This window comes from Photinus pyralis, unplaced genomic scaffold (genome assembly GCF_008802855.1).
Source record: "Photinus pyralis isolate 1611_PpyrPB1 unplaced genomic scaffold, Ppyr1.3 Ppyr1.4_LG2, whole genome shotgun sequence".
Lineage (NCBI taxonomy): Eukaryota > Metazoa > Arthropoda > Insecta > Coleoptera > Lampyridae > Photinus > Photinus pyralis.
The window spans coordinates 9,922,459-9,928,458 of NW_022170403.1; positions in this window are offsets into that span (position 1 = coordinate 9,922,459).

Below are 6,000 nucleotides of genomic sequence, written 5' to 3' on the forward strand. Positions count from 1 at the left end.
TACGGCCCTGACCTAAATGGTTTTACTGTAAGTGTGAGAGTGTGTTTTATTGTTATAGTCTCTTCAATATTACTCTTAATCGAAGCGTGTTAATGGAACCGTTTGTCTTATACTAATATACATTAAAATGAAAGTAATATTCACACTTCGCGTACATTGATTGTTATCATATGAAATGTGTTGAAATTTAACCAGGACCGCGAAGAGATTTTTTTCCAACTAGATTAACGGTTGCCATAAACAATTCCTGATTTATTTGAACCTGATTTCAATGTTATTTACAACAAATATTTAGCAATAAAAAATTTTACTATTAATAGTTTCAATTTTTATTGTATAATTGGTTATAAACGTAATTACAAGCGGCGATTTATCTTTAATACTTTATTACGTAATTACAACTGAATGAATTTATATACCTTCGGGGTACAAATTTAAATTGTCATTTTTTCATCTTGATATCAAGCCTTAACCTTCGCCCTCAACTTCAAAGCAAGTACGCCGCAGACAGTTAATTTTTTGCACATTTATAGGCCCTATAGTTCGATTGTTTGTTTATACGCTTTTCTAAACGAAGATATATAAATAAACCCTTGAATTTGGATGATTGATTTATTGAATTTACGGAATAAAATTTAAATTCCCGAACAAAAAACGAATCTTGTATCTACATCAAATTCAATAAGCTCCTCAACTTGCAAATTACATTTAATATCAGAAATTTTAAAGATTGATTGAAAATTCGTTTTCTACATTAGATCTTAAAGGTACACAATGGTCATGGAGTGGGTTGAAGCCCTTAGCATCAATTTACAGCCGAATGGTTGTAGTACATTTGGGTTCTGGTAATGGTATTACTTCAAAGGACATTTTTTCTTTGATTACAATTGGCTCGATTTCGGGGGTTGTAAGTGAAAGTTTACTCGAAGAACGTGCTTTGCGTACACTTCGTTGAATGACCTTTTTTACTGTACTATTGGAGAAAATCCTCAGTATGCACATGCACAAAAAATACGATTCCAAAGACGGCTCCCACAATGAGACCAATTGAACTAAGTTTATTATTAAAAATATCGACACTTTATAACGTTTTTATCTGTTTGCAATTTTCTACACTTGAAGCATTTCCTCTTCGGTTTATAACTCGACGAAATTTTACACGACACTTTACATTTCCTGAAGCATCTCTTATGATTTAAAACTACTGTCCGGAAACAATATAACTAATTCCATTTTTTTCAAACCGAAAAATCTAAATTCCCGTTTACTTTTTGCGAGCTCTCCTCGCTGAGAGATTTTATCCCTATCATTTTTTAAAACTGACTGACTCTGACTCTTTCAATATTGAGTAAATCTTTCACACCCATAAATGGCGAATTATCTTTAAAATGGCGTCTAAATTTTCTATTGGTCTTTTATGCTACCAATCTCGAACCAAAACCAGCACGCTTTGAAAATTCCAGGTACTGAAGTACATTATGCATTTATGTTACCCCATTTAAAATGGTAAAATGTGAACTAATTTAATGCTTGTGTTCTTTTTTTCTACTTTGGCGCGAATACGGTTTTTGATTTCTGATTACTGGCTTTATTATATTTCTAATTACGGTTCCTATTATACTGTGTTTCTCTTTTAACATGTAACTCCAAAATACTTCAGATTCTGCACAAAATCTAAAAGCAGTGTCCATTTTTGACTGATTTTCCGTTAACGGAACTCAAAAAATTTAAATACTTTTATACTTTAAATAATAGAGGGGTTGAGTGATCACATTTTTAAAAATACCATATACTTGACCTCTCAATATTTTTATAGAGATCAAAACCGACAACAAACTTATCAACTTATCAAGAACATAGTTCGTTGACAAAAATAATTATTTTTGTTGAATCATCTTTTGACGTTCCCGGAACCGCCATTCTTTTCATTCATGAGGAATGCGGAAGCTCTACAATACTTTTATTCTCAAAAACCTGATAAGTTGATATTTAGGTTTATTCATAGTGTTTGCAAAATTTCTCTAAAAAACTGCAGATACTTACACGTAAGTAGATCTTATAGGTGAATGAAATAACTGCTCTCCTCACCGCCCCATTTTTCTGTGATCGCAACCCAGCGCACCCTTCGTTAGCCCGTCACCTGGACCAGAAATTAATTCTTATGTGGACGTTTGGACAAACCGCAAGTACGACCAAACGAAGAACTTGAGTCCCTCCGCCCATTAGAACACCTGAGAACATTGAGGCAGCAAGAGCTTCGGTGTCGCGATCAGAAGCTCGCAACTATGCGGCTGCCATTGGACTGTCCGATCGTTATGTGAGGAGAATTCTTTACCATCCTTTCCATCCCTACAAGATGAGGATTGTGCAGTAAGTTTTTGAACACGACTTCAATTCTCGGATGAACGCATTGTTCTTTTGAGCAATGAAGCCCATTTTCATGTGTGTGGTGCCGTAAACAAACAAAAGATGAGCACCAATCCTCTGGAATGACATCAAAGTCCTTTGCATTCACCTAAGGTAACGGTGGTGTGCAATTTCTTCAGCTGGACTTATTCGTCCCTTGTTCTTTGAGGAAAATGAAGTCCCAGTGACAGTGAATTCGGCCTGGTATGTAAACATGTTACAGTAATTTTTTCTCACAGCTTAAGGGACATTTGGATCCAACAAGACGATGCAAAGGCGCACAACACTTCAAGAGCATCGATGGCTGTTTTGAGGGAGTGCTTCCCAGAGCGCCTCATGTCATTTAGGGGCGATTTGGCCCATTGCGAATTTTTTTTCTATGGTTTTTTAAAAATCCCGTGCTTGTTTGAACCGTCCAACAATCCTACAAGGTTTGAACACCAACAACTGAGAAGAAATTGCCAATATAACGCTTGCTGTGCTGGCAAACGCCAGAAATCGGGTTACTCAGTGTATATAGCCAAAACAAAACTTTAGGCAAGCGCTTACATTATAAAAAACCAATAAACATTTCCTGATTCATACAATGGGTTTTGAAAAAAGGAAGTTATGCTGTCGCACCTTGTATATAATGTTGATCATTTTTAATATTTGGAAAACATACCAACAGACAAACAGACGACGACGTTGGCAGTTCCATAGTGAGGTGCAAATCGTGTACAATTACAATAGAATCATAAACAAGAACAAAGCAATCTTGAAGTATTAAATTCTATGGGCCTCAATCAGTCAATCAAGACCATTAAAGTTTCTGACGAGGCTTTCTTTCGGCTGGTCAAGATTTTCGAACAGAGGGGTCTGAAAAAAATGATCCAAGAAACCTAGTGAGTCGCTTCGACAACCCAGGGGGGAACGATTCTCAGCCCACATACCCTGTTCGTTTGTCTGAATCGCATCAGTACTAGGCAAACCAGGGCGGCCAGAGGTATTTTTGATTCGAAAACCAATCATGCTACATTTCAACCAAAAGTATCATCAATTACTAGATGATGGCAATAAATATTTGACGCCCCGACATACAACAAACAGAAACCTCCGATCCATCGTGCAAGCCGATAACATCATCGTAATTGAATTCAAAGTCGCCCTTCTATACAAATGCTACAACGTGTAAAAGTTCCACTCATCCCCTGCAGGATACTTCAAATTATATCAACATCCTGTACATTAATCTTAAATAAATTGGATCTACACCCTGTCTAAAGGTTGAACACGTAAAAATCCGAACACGAAAATCTTATTGGGGTTTAAAAATGCGTTTTATTTTCCATAGTTCAATGTAACAAGCAATTACATCCAGACAATCCACCTGATGATACATGGTCCCAGAAGTACCGAAAATTTTGCTTTTCAGTTCACAACTGTAAATCTCTTCCCGTCAACCGAGGTATAAAATTCCTGCCCAGGAATTTGTTGGAAAACTGGAGACAGTACGTTTCGTCGTCCATTACCACACATTCGTTGGTGAACACATTTGCGCACAGTTTCCTCGAGTGCGTCCTGGTGTTCCAAATTCTGGTTGGCATTCCGGCACTATCTGAGCCTTAAAACTTCTTAATCCAGCCCTCTTCTTCGCTTTTTGGACGTAGGATTGCGAAATATTTGCCTTTGTCGCCGCTTCCCTTCCATTCACCATTACCATCAAATACCATTACCACAATACCAATGTAAATATTAATATCAAACACTTGGTTCAATCATAACAACTTGTACTAAGCATCTGTGATATCAGTAACCTACTTCAAACTCTTCAATCAAGTACAAATAGCGAATTCATTTAATAAAGTACCTAAAGTACATCGTATTGGCTGTAAAGACGTTAACACTTGTGATTGTAAACACATCGCTTAAAAGAAACTTTTAATTTCGGTTCACCCAACAACGATTATTATGTATAATGTTCGTAAGTAACCTTACAAATTAAGTGATACCAGCTGGAAATACAAGAAACGAAGAAAATTTGTTGCAGTGCCTACTTTGCGGTTTTGAGAAACATTAATTACTCTTTAATTAAAATGTGAACAGTGATTTTATATTGGCAGCAAGTTATCATTGCAATTGTAATCAATTGGAGCCATGTATATAATGAAATAATTCACTTTTTATCTGGTTCTTTCGCCGCTTTCCCTTTGAAGAGCTCCTCTAAAACACCATCCCTTCTCAGATTTTTCTTTCGCCGAGTTTTTTTAAATCTTTTTGAGTATCTCGATATCTGGTGACTTTTTAGCTACATTTTGATCACCTTCAGTACTTACCTCCAGCGCCTTCCTTTTATAGCTCTCCAATTTTTCTGTAGCATACTACTGTTGACATATGCCGTTTGTTTCTTAATTTTGTATTTAAAAATTGAATTTTTAACTTTCTTTCATCTAAATCCTTTACCTCATTTTAATTTTCTTCTCTTTGAATTTTATTTTTTCTTTACATTTTTCGCGTTGAGATTTGATTTTGTTTTTACGAACGCTTGCCTTGCGTCGGATTTTTAATTCATATTTGCACACCCTGTCCACGCTTTTCCGTGGTTCTTTCTTCTGCCTCATTTCGTTTCACTACACTACACGACGATTTAAGTTTCCCCACATCACCTCTCGGTACAAATTTAAAATTAAAATCGGTTTCAAAACAGGTTGACCCCAAAAAGGGGAACGTGATTTCAATCTCGATCTTTCGGGATATTTACGGAACTCCATAATTTCTTACGTGATGGATTATAGTGTGTCCATTTTGAAAGTGGAAATATAATAAATTAAACAAATATAGCAAACGAGCTCGTGGGTATGGCTATAGCATGTGCAAAACCAAATTTTAAACCTGATGTTATTTTGAATTTTATTTAAAGTGTATATATATGAAATTTCATTTGAATGCCTCCATAAATTAGCTGCGCATGCGCAAAACCAAATTTTGAAACTGATGTTAAATTTTCTTTTATTCCAAGTGGTTATGTACCAAATTTCATTTAAATCCCCCTATAAATCAGAAAGTAGTCACTGCGCATACGCAAAACCAAATTTTGAAACTGGCGTAAAATTTGGTTTTATTCCAAGTGCCTATGTATCAAATTTGATTTAATTGCCTCCATAAATAAGGAAGTTGGCACTGCGCATGCGCAAAACCAAATTTTGAAACTGGCGTAAAATTTACTTTTATTCCAAGTGGCTATGTATCAAATTTTATTTAAATCCCTCCATAAATTGCGACGAACTTCCCCCTTAGCTCGTGCACCAACGGTAGCTTAAATGATGAAAGTACAATTAATTCAAGTTCCTTTAATTGTCGAACAATAATATAATTGTACAATTCAATGATCACACAGTAGACGGTCGGTCGGTCTCTCGGGCGCCACCAAGACTTAATCTGCACCCCTAAGTCTTGGGAAAGGGGCGGTCTTGTCGGACGGGGTGGAAAGCCTCCGGGTATCCTCTAGTGGAGAACGGAATCTACCAGGGATCGGTAAGAGTTCACCACAAAATGGCGGCGGTCACTTCCGGCTTATCTAAAACAAAATATGGCCGACGGCCCGGACGGTTAATT